Source organism: Odocoileus virginianus, unplaced genomic scaffold (genome assembly GCF_023699985.2).
Source record: "Odocoileus virginianus isolate 20LAN1187 ecotype Illinois unplaced genomic scaffold, Ovbor_1.2 Unplaced_Scaffold_1, whole genome shotgun sequence".
NCBI classification, from domain to species: Eukaryota; Metazoa; Chordata; class Mammalia; order Artiodactyla; family Cervidae; genus Odocoileus; species Odocoileus virginianus.
In genome coordinates, this window is record NW_027224263.1 from 4177964 (window position 1) to 4192456 (window position 14493).

Here is a 14493-nt window from a genome sequence, read left to right on the forward strand (position 1 = left end):
GTGTGACTCTAGGTAGATTCAAGGAAATATGGTTAACTCTTGATAATTCACGGGGCCTTCCGGATAGCCATAGGTTGGTTGTTGCATTATTTATGTTAAAACTTAATAAGCAAAAGGCTACCAGAGACAAGACTGTAGTTGTACAAAGTCAAATGTTTTGGACTGTCAAATACAGTTGGACAAAGTCAATATGCATTGAGGAAATGCCTTCCAGAGGAACTGTAGGGTACCACTCTTGAAAAGAGGAGGAGGAGGGAACATCTTTTGAAGGATGCTGAGGAGGGTCTAAGGAAGCAGGGATGATTTCTGGATTGATTGCAGTTCCTGAGACAGGATCAGGAGAAGAGGGGTTGAGTAGGAATTGGGTACTGTCATGAGGCAAGGGTGGCTTAGTAATTGGTATTCCTAGTAATACATGAGAATAGCAAAGTGGGTCTGAGCCATCACTGGCAAGACAGTATCAATAGTGGTAGTCACTCAAAGAAGATGGAGGTCATTATGGCATTTTACAGGCACTATGTAACCTTGGGAGAAACTGTGTTTTCTGCTAACTTTGCAGCTTGAGTTCCTTTGTCTGTCCTCCCAGCCTAGTGAATGGCAGGGCTGTTTTTCCTTAGTCCAAGCTGATTTTTCTCTCTTTCAGTCCCAAGCAAGTTTTGACTCTTGAGATTTTGGCCTTTTTTCAGAGGGGATGGGCCTGAGGGGGGAAAAGTTGACATTCATATCTACCATGAATAGTTTTGCTGCTTTTCAACCGAGTTGGTATATTATCTAATGAGAGAGTGCATGTAAAACTGGCGAATTCTGAAAAAGGCTTGTATTTCAGTTAGTAGTACTGTATCAATGTCAATTTCACAGGTTTTGACAAGGTAATGTGGCTGTGTAAAGTAACATAATATGATGTATCAAAACATTGGGGGAAACTCATTGAAGGATACCTGGGAACCCTCTGTACTATTTCTGCAATTTCTCAAAATTTAAAAGTTATAGAAGGTATGTAGCAGAACAGGTTTCTGTTGATCATCTTAATAAGACGTTTTAAGACTTTATTCTCTTCCCCCCAAATAATCCAAAATTGGTTGTATCAACGTTCTGTTGTATGTCGCTGAATTGGAATATGGTACCCAGCAGTGGTGTCAGTCCACATCCATGTCTACCAGGTACAAATAACAGTGGATTATAAACATCAGAACAGTTTGTACATCAATGGAGATGTTATTTGAGTAGGGTTTGGAAATATGCATTAACTATCACCGTGTAGGGAAAGAAGGGACTTCCCTGGTGGCTCAGCTGGTAAAGAATGCACCTGCAATGTGGGAGACCCGGGTTTGATCCCTGGGTGGGGAACCCACTGGAGTAGGAAATTCTTGTCTGGAAAATTCTGTGGACAGAGGAGCCTGGCGAGCTACAGTCCACAGGGCCTCAAAGAGTCAGACACAACTGAGTGACACACACACACACACACACGCAGGGAAAAGAGAGAGAAAGCTATGATAGGCAAAGGAAAGAGCAGGAGGAAAGGCACAGAAGTATGAAAGTCAAGGCATATCAGGGAAACAGATATTGGTTTGATGGAGCTGACGCTTGGAGTATAAGGGAGGACAGGTGGGAGAATAACCTGGAAAGATGGGCTGGAACTGGAGTGTAACTGTCTGGGTGTAATTCTCCTCTTTCTGAAATCTAAGACTTTGGATTTTCCTTGGGATACTTACTACACCTCTCTTGTATCCTAGTTACTTGGGTTTGTATTTTTTCTCCCCAACTAGATCCCAAGTTCCTTGAGGAGACAGTCCAAGTTTAGTTCAACTGTGTAGTATCTGTAGCACCTAACTGTGTGCCCTGTCCTTAGTAGGTGCTAATAAAATTAGATTTGCATGTAGAATGTGTCACAGAGATGCAGTTGATATTCCCTCTCATGAACACCTGGAGCCCTAAGATAGTGTAGAGAGAGGTGTTGACCTCCAGGGAAATGAAAGCATCAGGAAGAGAAGCACATAACTCATCCTCCTCAAGCTCCCTTTGTGTCTGGCTTTGGTGACCAGATATGGCCATGCCCTGCCATCTTTGACACATGCCCTCCATTGACCTTTGACCACACCATGATGGTATCTTTTGAAGAGAGGTAATGCACCTTGCCTATATCAGTTTAATATTCCACTCACACTGCCCTCTGTTCAGCTTCTCTGCATGCTTGCAGAGATAGGCTTCACCCTTCCACCACCTGTTCGTCAGGTCACTGAATTTGTAGTGGATATAATGGTTTAGGTGGGAACTTGCCAATGGTAGGTGAGGAGCTCCTCAAGGAGATTTTTCTCCAGGATTGGGCTGATGTACATTGTCTGAGGGGATCTCCACTATGCCTGTTGGTGATTTTTCTTTTCCCTTCACCTCCCAAGAGAAAAGTTCTATTGCTCACCACTTTGCTATTGCTCACAAGGGAAGGTTGAATGTGGGGACAGGGCCACTTCTGTTCCTGACAACCTCATTATGTGGTTATCAGGAGCAGACACTGCCCAGGTTGTCACGACAACCAGCAATGATTCAAAGCTTCCCTGAAAGGTCTGTATCTCTGGCAAATAATCATCCTTTAGCTCTCAGCAGATGCTGAACTGAGCAGCCAATCACAGGTAAGCTGAGAAAGCATGACATCATAGTCCAGCCAGTCCACACACACAAAAATAATAATAAGATTTGGTTTTCTATTTCTCCCCTTGGTTCTTTGTCCCCTAGATTTTGTCCTCCACTTTCTCATTCTCTCTCTTTTCCCCTAGTAAAATGGAAAGAGCAATGAAACCAACTTTCCAGATTCAGTTTACTCTGCAGTTTGACTTAGGTTTGGACGGCAGTGTGGGGAAGGAACGTATAATGTGATCCACTTAGGAACAAAATCAAACAGAGCATCAGCTCAATTAAATCATGTGGTTTGATATGTAGGACCATGGAAGTGGGGCTAATTAAAACCAAGTCAGAGGAGAGGAACTTCCTAATTCTCATATTAATTCATCCACATCCACCTGCATTTAATTGTCTTCTGCTTTTCCTTCACTAACTCCCTAGTGGAGGGGAGGAGGGCAGAGGCTGTGGGCTTCTGAAAGCTTGTAGATTGTTATAGGGCAGGTCTTTAACAGACGCTAATTATAGCGAGGGAAGGTGAGGAGAGATACCCCCAAGTCCCAAGGTCCCACCATACAGGGAGTATATGTAAGTGGGGACTCATCAAGTCTATTAAGGAGGCCTGTAGCTCTAAAACCTGTTAAAACCACTCCTGTTCCATTAGCCATTGGATTTCCCTGGTGGCTCACTGATAAAGAACCATCTGCCAATGCAGGAGGCGCAGGTTTGATCCCTGGGTTGGGAAGATCCCCTGGAGGAGGGCATGGCAACCTACTCCAGTATTCTTGTCTGGAGAATTCCATGGACAGAGGAGCCTGGCAGGCTACAGTCCATGGGTTCACAAAAGAGTCGGACGCAACTTAGTGAGTAAAAAGCAATGACAACTCCATACAAGAGTCCAGGGAAATAGGCAGGCCAAGTTTCACAATGGAGAAATCTCAAGCTGAGGGAAATTTGTCTTTCCCAAGGTATCCTGGCCACAGGCTAGACTAGAATCTGGGTCTCTTGATGCCCTGTCAAGAACTCTTAAGACCCACATGAATGGTGTTTTCCTAGCCATGGGCTTCCCTCTTTCCCTAGCCTCTGGTTTTAAGCAATGTCGGATGAGACCTCTGCTCAACAGGCTACCCAGCACATTTCCTTCTACAGGACAGCTGGAGCTATATTTCCCCCTTTTAATGTTTCTTTTGTTTCTTCCTAATCTGAAGTAAGCTATATTTCCCCCTTTTAATGTTTCTTACATACAAAATACTGTGTATTTAAAAAAATGTATAAGCAATGCAGAAGCATATAAAGAGCACACCATTCCCCCACAACACACACACACACACACACACACACACACACACACCCATGTGCCTTCCTTCCCACCCTTTTACTTCCCAGTTAACCCTATTAGCAGTTTGGTGTGTATGTGCTCAGTTGCTTCAGTTGTGTCCAACTCTTTGCAACCCTATGGACTGCAGCCCACCAGGCTCCTCTGTCCATGGGATTCTCCAGGCAAGAATACTGGAGTGGGTTGCCATGCCCTCCTCTAGGGGATCTTCCCAACCCAGGGATCAAACCCACATCTCTTACATCTCCTGCATTGGCAGGCAGGAATCTCCTGACCTGAGAGTGGATTCTTTACTGCTGAGCCACCAGGGAAGCGTGGTTTGGTGTATATAATTCCAACTTAAACACATGCACACAATTTTTTAAACAAAAATAAAATAATAGTACAAGTTCTACAACTTTTTTTTACTCAGTATATACTGTGACATATGTACTGTGATTTCTTTAACAGTTCCCTTATAAGGATCATTTAGGTTGTCCTTTATGCTAAATTTTTTCATTCTCTCATAAGATTCAGCATTAAACATACCTGAACATATTTTGGCATGTTTTTATGAGTATATCTATGGGCAAATTCCTTGAGTTGAAATTGCTCGATCAAGTAGCTTATGCAGTAAAAATTTCGTAAGTATTGCCAACTTCCCCTCCAAAAGGCTGTGCCATTTTACACTGCCATCAATGGTATATGAGAGTGGGCAATGTTCCCCTTGGGCTTCCCTGGTGGCTCAGTGGTAAAGAATCTGCCTGCCAATGCAGGAGACCCAGGTTCAATCCCTGGGTTGGGAAGATCCCCTGGAGAAGGAAATGGCAACTCACTCCAGTATTCTTGCCTGGGAAATCCCATGGACAGAGGAGCCTGGTGGGCTACAGTCCATGGGGTTGCAAAAGAGTCAGACATGACTTAGTGACTAAACAACAACAACAATAATGTTCCCTTTAGTTGGGATTTGGCTGAGACAGTTTGAAGATACTCAGTTTATGTCTGTTGCTACAAGCCCTATCCCAGAGTGTCTCACTTCTCACGAGAGTCAAAGGGCTGGTCGGGTTGGTGGGAACCAAAGGAAAAATACAATTGAAGTTGCCATGTAGGGTGGTAGAAAGAACAGAACTGACAGTGGGAGACCTGGTTTCTAGGACCATCTCTCTGAGGCATTGAACAGAGAGATTGATCTTACTTTCAACCCTTGGATCTCCATTCACTCATCTGTGAAAAGCAGATCATAATAATTGCCACAGTACACTGTTGTCGTTGTTGTGAGGATCACATGAGGAGATATGAAAGTTTAGTATGTAACCTAATAGGCAGGATGCACATGAGGAAATATGACAGTGGTATGTAACCTAGGAGGCAGGATGCACACGCCAAGAGGTTATTATGGTAATGTTTTTGTATCCTTAAATCAATGAACTTGGGGGAATCGAGCAGGGGCCAGTGGGAGTTGATGAACACATGAAATCTTCTAAGACATTTCAGTTTCCCTGCAAGGTTCCATGCAATTATCCTATATTCCTGGAGAACAAACCCCAACAGCAGTAAAGACTGCTTTATGGTATCAAGAATGATATAGGAAAAAAAAAAAGAATGATATAGGCTATCACCCTTTCACCGTTATTCTTGCCTGGAGAATCCCATGGACAGAGGAGCCTGGTAGGCTACAGTCCACGGGGTCGCAAAGAGTTGGACACGACTGAGGGACTTCACTTCACTTCACTTCAGTCCATGGGATGGGAGGTGGGAGGGAGGTTTAAGAGGGAGGGGACATGTGTATACCTATGACTGATTCATGTTGATGTATGGCAGAAACCAACACAACATTGTAAAGCAATTATCCTCCAATTAAAACTGAAAGGAAGTTAATGCCCACCAATAAAATAAAATAAAATAAAATGAATTAGTCCAAAGAGTCACCCCAATCTCCAGGTTCCTCAGATGTTGTCTGTGGTGAGTCTAGGGGCCTGGTGTGTGACTTTTCCTAAAAGGACCCTTGCAGATATATTAGTTCATTCTTGACTTTGAAGCTTCTTTTGTTGACTTCATGCTGAAATGATTGCTGGATGTTACATAAATGTTGAGAAAATTGGATAAAAGTGCACTGGGGAGGGTCAGACCCATCTTGACCATTTAAGTATGTGAAGACACACATCTTTATAAAAAGAAGTTTGAAAGTGAAGAGGAAAAATCCCATAATTCTACTTCTTTAACCCAACTATTATAATTTTATGTTCATCCCTGATTTTTTTTTTTTTGCTGGAATGTTTTGCATCATTATAATTTGAATGTACTTATTATTTTGCACTTTTGGTCATTTTTGATGACAGCTTGCTAGCTTCTTGCTGGGGTTTACTCTAATTTACATAACCTAGCCAAATTACTCTAATTGACATAATCTAATGTACATAATCTAGGGAGGATAGATTTTGGAATAACAAAACATGATATTTGAAGTTAGATTTTAGAAGGCTTTTGACATTGGCAAAATTTTGAACTTTTTCTTAAAGACAAGTGATGCCATGAAGTGTTTCAGTGAAAGGATGTACAGAGACAGCCACATCTTAACGATTATTATTATAATGGCACACATACACACACACACACACACACACACAGGGGATTCCAGTCCTTGGGGTCTCAAAGAGTGCAACACAACTGAAGCGACTTAGCACAGCACAGCACATGTACACCTATATATTTGAAGTGGATTAATGGTTCTCTTTTTGTATAGTGCTTTCTTTTTTAAAATGTGTGTTTCATGTGTAGAAGGGTGTTTTTCCTATCTAGATTGTCATCTCTTTGCACCCACTTTGCCATATCTGCCTCTCAGTTTACTGTGGATTCAGGAGACTCCCATCAGTGTAACCTGCTTGCCTGACAGGTGGTGTCCCAAATCCATAGCATTTCCCCCCAGTAAAGAGTGACTGTGTAGCTGCACAGACTTCCTCCCTGAAAATGTACCTGAAATCCCAGTCTTCCTGCGGGGGGCAGTTGAAGAAGCTATACTCAATCACCCCCTCATCTCCTACTGTCAGGTGCATCTCTTTCTCTAAGGCCCCACCTCTGTCTAGACAACCCTGACAGTGTAGAAGTTTCCATCTCCTTTTCCTTTCCCTCTCCCTGTTCCCTCCCCTTCATTTTTTTTCCTCCCAGGCGCTTCCTGCCTGGAAACAAAAGATTGGTCCCCAGTAGCCCACTCAGGGTGATTTTAGTTTTCTGCTCCCTCTCTGATTGGCCTCCGCGCGGTGCAGAGCCTGGGTGACGTCATAGTGGAGCAGGGCGAGGGAGCGGTTGCCGAATAGGGCTCGACCGCGGACGGGCAGCTGTGGCAGCGGACAGTCTGGGGTCTCGCGCGGGGGGCTCCAGCTTTGTCCTGCCCGGAACGAGTGTGCGGGGGCGGGAGGAGAGCCGGGGGACGGGGGTGGGGAGCGGGCCGAGCCCGGGCTGCGGCTGCGGCCGCGGGGCTGCGGCGCCCCAGCCCCGCCAGCCCGCCCGAGCGCTCGGAGGGAGAGGCAAGGTCTGGACGGGGTGGCTGGACCAGTGGCAGGTAAATCCCGCGATGGATGGCACCCGGCTCGCTCTGGGGAAGGGGGTGGCGGCTGGGCTCTGCTTTTCGGCGGCCCGGCAGATTTTCTACCTGCTCGGACCCTCCTCCCGCTGTCGCGGAGCCCTGGCCTCGAGTCCCCTACGTTGCCTCCCCCGGAGCCCTGACACCCGGCGCGCTCCGTGCACGATCCCGGCTCGCGATCGCGGACAAGTGGGTGTGTCGGGGCCATTCCCGGAGGACCAGGGCCCCTTCGCTGGGTCAAGTCCTATACTCGCTTGCTGGGGCCTGGGCCGCTTGAGGCAAAATCCGCCCCCAGAGCTACGTCAGGGTGTAGGTCTTATACCATCTTCCCGCCTCCCTCCCCAGACACTGGAGAGCGGCAGCAGCGCCCCCCCTCCAAGGGGAGGGGGTGTGGCCGCGGGCAGGCAAGTCCGGGGGAGGGGGAACAGCCAGACAGAAGCACAGAGAAAAAGTGACGATTTTCTTAAATGGACGCCTTTCCCCCTTTCTTTATTTTTCTTCATTCCCCCTCCCCTTTTTTGGTGGGGTGGTGGAGGGCAATCAGAGCAGACCTCCTTTCTTCTCGTGTGGGGACTAGAATGATGCAATAATGTCCCTAGAAAGCCCAGGGTCCCTCAGTTGGCCTCTGTCTTTGTCTGGGGAGCAGGGCCACCAGGTCCACTGCCCCCGTTCCCAGTCCCCCTCAGCTTGCTGGGCCCTTGCCCTCAGTTTGTGAACTGGCTTTGCCAAGATACCTGCCATACTTTGGGAGGGGGCAACTTGGACGTTTCTGATTCTTGCTCTGGCAGGTTCTCCTTCCCCAGGTGGTGGTGGAGGGGTGGGGTGGGGAGCTGAGGGAGGGCGGTGCCTAAAGGGAGGGAGCCAGAGGCCCCACTTGTTTTGTTTTGTTTTTTGGTCCCACCTTCCAGAATCTAGGGCCAGACTCTGGACTTGAGGGTTCTGGGCTGTGGTCTGTAGAAGCCAAGGAGAGAAGGGTGAGTGGCTTGGCTTTGGGAAGTATGAAGGGGGCGGCTGCAGTGCTATTTTTAAAAACTGGTTTTCAGCAGGGAAGCCTTTAGCCATGTTAGTCTCGCTCCCCCCATGGTTTTGCAGACTCAAATCCAGGCCAACTGTATGGCTGTCTGAGGTGTTGGAACAGAAGGAGGTCCATTCCTGTTGGTGACAACACTGTGGCCCTGTTCTGGGATGACCGAGGTATAAAGGTCAGTGCGGTTTTCACTGGGCCATCTGCAAAGTTATAATTGGGCAGGTCTGTGATTTGGTTCTTGAGGCCTCTCAAGACACCTTTGGGCAAAGGGGCTTAATATGGTAATAGATGATTAACAGGCCTGGGCTTGGATAGAGTCATGTCAGCCTCTGTTTCTAGATACAAATATCATACCCTCCTCCCCCATGAAAGAGGCAAAATAGCTGGAGACTGGGGCATATGCAGGTAAAAGCCAACAGCTGTGAGATCTCGAGGGCAGGAGGACCTTGGGATGTTAAGGAGCAGGCCCTCCAAGCCTCCAGGCAGGCAAGTGGGCCTTGTAGGAGAGACCTAAGAGAAAAAGGGGGTTCGCCTGTGATAGGGGTACAGGCATGGGGCCACAACATCCTAAGGACATTCCAAGTAGCTGACTAGCTGACCATTCCCACAGGTAGCGGATTTTTAGAGGTGGAGGTGGAAATGGAATATAGAGCAAGCCAGCTTGCTGAGGTGTTTGAGGGGAAGGGAGCAGACAGACGTTAGGAGAGAGAGAATTGAGGAATAACTGCAGGGCTTGGGAGGTGTTACTCCCATCAGAGACTGTTATTACGAGGTCAGAGGCTGAGCTACTGTGAAGTCCAAGTGGGTAGCCAAGACAAAAAAAAAAATCAGATCTAGAAATCATATAGAGTAGGTGGGTAAGGTCAGTGGAGTAGGTAGGAATAAAACCGTAGAGAGAAAGAAGAAAAAGGCAGCGTTTTCCAAGGAGCCCAAAGGCCCTGATTTCCCTGGTGAACTAGTTGAAATTTTGGTGCTGAGGCATCTGTGGCTTAGCCCAGACTTAGGGGGACAATTTCTGCATAGCTGGGGAATCAATAGCATTCCTACCCAAGTAAGCTGCCTAAGGAGCCGGTAGCTTTGGTGGAGGGAAGAAAAAATTTGATGATGAGCAGGGTACCCTTTACAACTAGCTCTTTCTCCTGGGTAAGGAGAAGAGAGTGGGGGGCCAGGACCTCAGAAGGGACTGAGGGAGCTTCTAACCTGGCCCACACGGTAGACTGGTTTTACATGGGGTGGACCAGGGCTGAGCCGGGGGCCCATGCTCGGGGTATGTATCCGCCCATGTTCAAAAAGAAAGCCCTCCTTCCCAGGGGCCCATGGGACCCTGTGCAGGCCAGGGATGGCAAAAACCACTGCCCTAGAAGGTAAGTGAAGCTGCTGAGGCATCTAGAGTGCAGCGTAAGCTCCCCTGTTGTTCCCCCCAACCTCACCACCTGCTGGAGGCCAGGGGGTTGCCTCTACTGGGACGGGGGCTGGGGGGTGGGGGCGGAACTCGTCTGCCTGCTCAGCACTAGGCACTACTCGGCTTCTCCAGCAGGGAGCGGGCAAGGGCAAGCCTTCAGGCGCCTGGGACCCGAGTCCTCCATTTCAGGTGTGAAGCCTGAGCCTCCGATCATGTGACAGGCTGGCATACATTTCAAGTCTGCTTTAGGGGTACCAGATGAACCTTCGGGTCTAGCAGTCTGTTTCCAATTCCTGTCAGAATGTGTCGCTTCCTCTCGTGTCCCGCTTCCTTGGGAAGGTATTTGCATTTACCTCCGTGGGCTTCCCTTGTGGCTCAGCTGGTAAAGAATCCGCCTACAATGCGGGAGACTTGGGTTTGATCCCTGGGTTGGGAAGATCCCCTGAAGAAGGGAAAGGCTAAACACCCCTGTATCCTGGGCTGGAGAATTCCATGGACTGTATAGTCCATGGGATTGCAGAGTCAGACACAACTGAGCGACTTTCCGCGGTGATTACTGGAGTCACTAATATAGTCTAACCCGGAGTTTAATTGGAAATGTTAATCAATCCAATGGACCCGTGTCTGGTTTGCACAATTGGTCAGTTATCTGCAGGTTGGGGCAATCTGCATGGCACCCAGGGGGATGTGAGGAAGGGCAAGATGGCAGAGCCACAGCTGGCTGTACTGGCGGGAAGCAAAATGAAGGAAGTAGAGCCTGAAGGCTGGAAAGAGAGGAGCAGGTTCCTGGTGGGGAATAGAAACCAGGATAAGGCCTGATTGCCTGATCACTGAAGTGAAATAGGACCATCTTGGAGGCCACACTGGAGATGGAGGCCAGGGTTTTGCCCTGAGGTGGGAGGGTCCTGGATTTGGACAAGGGTTTTTTTTGGTGGTTGTTTTGTTTTCTGTCCATGCCATGTGGCACATTGGATCTTAGTTTGCCGACCAGGGATCGAACTTGTGCCCCTGCACTGGAAGGCAAAGTCATAACCACTAGATCACCAGGGAAGTCTGAAGAAGGAAGTTTTAAAGGGAAAAACAGCTGGAGTGGAGCCAACCATGGGGGTCCAAAAGTTAGTGTTCTGGTCTGAGTGTTTCTTCCCCTTCTCTGGGCCTCAGTTTCCTTGTCTTTCAAATGATCAGGGTGAACTAGGTGGTTCCTAAGATGGTAGTAACATTTTAGGAAGTGGGTCCATTTGTTCTTGGTAATGAAAAAAGTTTCACTCAAGGAGAGCCGCTTCCCCTCAATTTACCCCTTTTAAATCATACTTTTGGGCATGCCTCTAATTTAGAGGAAGACAATACAAAACAAGCCCACAACCACTACACACATTTCATCTCAGCAGTGTGGACTTACTTTTATTTAAAATGAATGGGAAGGGGGTGGGATGGGGGGAGATGCCCACATGTAGAATCTCCCACTGTAATCAAGACCCTGATGGCTCAGATGGCAAAGAACGTGCCTGCAATGCAGGAGACCCGCATCTGATCCTGGGTCAGGAAGATCCCCTGGAGAAGGAGAATGGGCTACCCACTCCAATATTCTTGCCTGGAGAATTCCATGGACAGAGGAGCCTGATGGGCTACAGTCCATGGGGTTGCAAAGAGCTGGACACAACTGAGCAACTAACACTTTTTACTTTTCACTTCAACCAAGACCCTAAAAAGCACTATGGGGAATCTCACCCAGATCTTATACCCTGGGGTGAAGGCAGATACCCAATAGTTGCCCTGACTCAAGTCAGTCTGAAAACAGAAGGGCTTGGGGTGAAGGTGAAGGAAGGGCCTGGCTTAGGGTCTGTATCTTTTTCCTTCTGTCTTCCTCACCCTGCTCTCTTTCTCTGAGCCAGGTGGACTTTCTGAAATTCTATACTTTTAAGAGACATTGCCCCTAACAATCAGCTCAATTGCGCCCTCTGGTGACCTCAATGGGAATGCCTTTGACAGAGCTCCCCTTATACCTGGGGTGTCAGTGTTTATTTAACCTGCTGTGCAACTGTTAACTCCCTGTGGAGAAGGGGTCCAGTACTTCCAACAGCCCAAAGAAAAAAGGCAGCTGCAGCTTCCTGCAGGTCCATCTGGGGTTGGGAGTTGAGAGAGGACGCCATCCCACCCCCAGTGCCCAATTTCCTTCTTTGGGCCTGAAAAGGGTTCTGGAACATTCCCAGCTATCTTCAGTGCTGGACCAGGCACCTACCATGGGAGGGGGTGCTCTGTAGTAGAGAGAGTGGTTGTTCACAGATTCCCTCCCCACCAAAGAGGTGTCAACCCTAATCCCCAGACAGATGCTGGCAGGAAGATGGCAGCAAGGCTGGGGTGTTGGTAGGCACACAAGGGCTCCACTGATCTCTACCTCTGCCTCCAGTAGGAGGCTGAGCCACAGGTGCACACACAAGCAGTATAAACACACAAGAAGATACACACAATGTGGCATAGACATATGATACACAATATAGATTAGACCCAGGCACTCCACAGCACAGAATAGATGGAATACACATGCAACACAGTACAGGCCCAGGGCACATACACAATACGGTACTGACCTGATACACATATGTAGTATGATATAAACACAACTACACACACACACACACACACACACACACATACACACACAGAGGACATGGTAGAGGCACACAAATATGAAGTGGTACTGGATGCAGTTCAGACATACCCAACCCCATTTGTGCTCACAAGCAGGACACGCACCACCACCCCCGACTTCCAACACTAACCTCCAGACGGGTGGGAGGAGTGTGACCACTAGGTGGAGCTCTGTGTCCTACTGTTGCTGTTGCTTCTGCATTGGCTCCAGCTGTGCAATCAGCTCAAAGCGGGCTGCCCTGGAGTTAACAAGCGGCTGAAGGGAAGTGGAGGTCGGCCTAAGGAAAGCTCTTGATCCAGCACACAAACCTGGAGCTGCTTGGTTAGTACTGGCTGGTGCAATTGCGCCCCCCCCCCCCCCTCCTCTAGGTCCTCTAGTGTGCCTCCCCACTAGGGGATGGGCAGGGGACTTACTGCGGCCATTCTTCTTGAGCCCTCTCATTCTTCTTGAGCCCTCTCAGGAGCTTTGGCAGCCCTCCTTCCTTCGCCCCCACCCCATGCCCTTGTAGGATGGTCTCACGCAGAGGGGGAGGGGGCAGCATACCGCTCAGCAGTGCAGTGGGTTGGATTTGGAAAGGCTGCCTGGAGTGTGCATGTGGGACGCGCCCAGGGAATGCCAGGGCCCCCTGGGGACAGACGTGCTTGGGAGGCTTGCCAGCAGCAACTGGCATTCCTGGGGGATGGCTTGGTCTTTTTATTCTAGAAGGGGGGAATTGGGAATGACGGGGCTTTTCCTGGCTCCCTGAGGCTTCAATTTTACTGTCTCTACCTTTAGAATACCCATCCATCCATCCATCCATCCATGTGTTCGGATTAGGACCCTCTGTGTGTGCTAGCCTAGATCTGACTCTGTTGGAAGTTAGCCCATAGATGCTGCTCTTCTTTGAGGGCAAAGACTGTGGAAAAGAGGGGGGCAGGGAAGGAAGGAGAAGGATTGCAGAGCTTGGGGTCCTGTCAAGGAAATATCAGTCTGTTCCTTGAGAGGCTCAAGTGATTGTGAGGAAAGGGGGGGTTAGATGGACCCTGTCTTCTTTGTGGTTGGGCATGGAAACCTCTTGGGGGAAACTAGGATAAATTGTAACTGCCTAAAAAGCCCTGGATGTATTCACCCAAAGAAATCTGGAGAAGACTAAGGAAGACATCCCTGTGGCAGAGATTAAAGTTCCAAATAGGATCAGAGGCTGAGGCCCTCGGCAGGTAGCTGTGAGATGATAGCAAGTTAGGGAACCTCAAAGTGCTCTGCCCACCAACTCAGTGAGGGACATTGTTGAGAAGGGAAACAGAAATGATGGTGGAAACTTGGAGGTTAAGGATGAAACAAGCTGAACAGCTGGGTCTTGAGGCAGCTCAGGTGTCACCGAGCCAAACCTCCATTTGCCATTATCTCGTGGTTTCCTCCTGTCCACTTGATGATACCACCTCCTGTCAATATGCAAATATTTCACATCTGTCATATTTGACTGAGTTCTTGTTGGGAAGATCCCCTGGAGAAGGAAATGGCAACCCACTCTAGTATTCTTGCCTGGAAAATCCCATGGACAGAGGAGCCTAGTGGGCTACAGTCCATGGGGTCACAAAGGGTCGGACATGACTGAGCGACTTCACTTCACTTCACTTATCAGCACTTACCCAAGCTGCTGAGGGTAGTCCACTCACTAGCAAGCAGGTCCAGAGTGGTGAAGTGATAGCCATTCTCAACTTGAAATTCCCAGTTCAGTGCCCTTTCTGGACTCTGATGTACCTGGGCTTTTTTATACTTCTTGACTCTGACTCTCTGCCTTCTTAAGGGATTTTCTGATTTGTGTGTGTGTGTGTGTGTGTGTGTGTGTGTGTGTGTGTGTGTGTGTGTGTGATGTTTGGGGGAGATGGATGGAGCAGGAGCAGGTGGGGAAAGAGGTTCCCGCTCC

The 14493-nt window shown here is 48.3% G+C and overlaps 1 protein-coding gene across 9 annotated transcripts in view; it reads left to right on the top strand.

Annotated features, from left to right (window-relative positions):
- The window catches only part of PAK3 (p21 (RAC1) activated kinase 3), a 288728-nt gene that overhangs the window by 153016 nt on the left and 121219 nt on the right, over positions 1 to 14493 (top strand). For 2 of the 9 annotated variants that reach the window (XM_070462200.1, XM_070462203.1), the window contains exons 1-3: positions 7230 to 7487; positions 8417 to 8482; positions 8601 to 8710. The exons of 2 other annotated variants lie outside the window; for them this stretch is intronic. The gene's annotated coding sequence lies outside the window, so the exon portion shown is untranslated. Of the gene's footprint in view, positions 1 to 7229; positions 7488 to 8416; positions 8483 to 8600; positions 8711 to 14493 lie in introns of those variants that run through there. 5 more of the 9 variants (XM_020903564.2, XM_070462207.1, XM_070462208.1 and 2 more) reach the window with 4 other exon arrangements.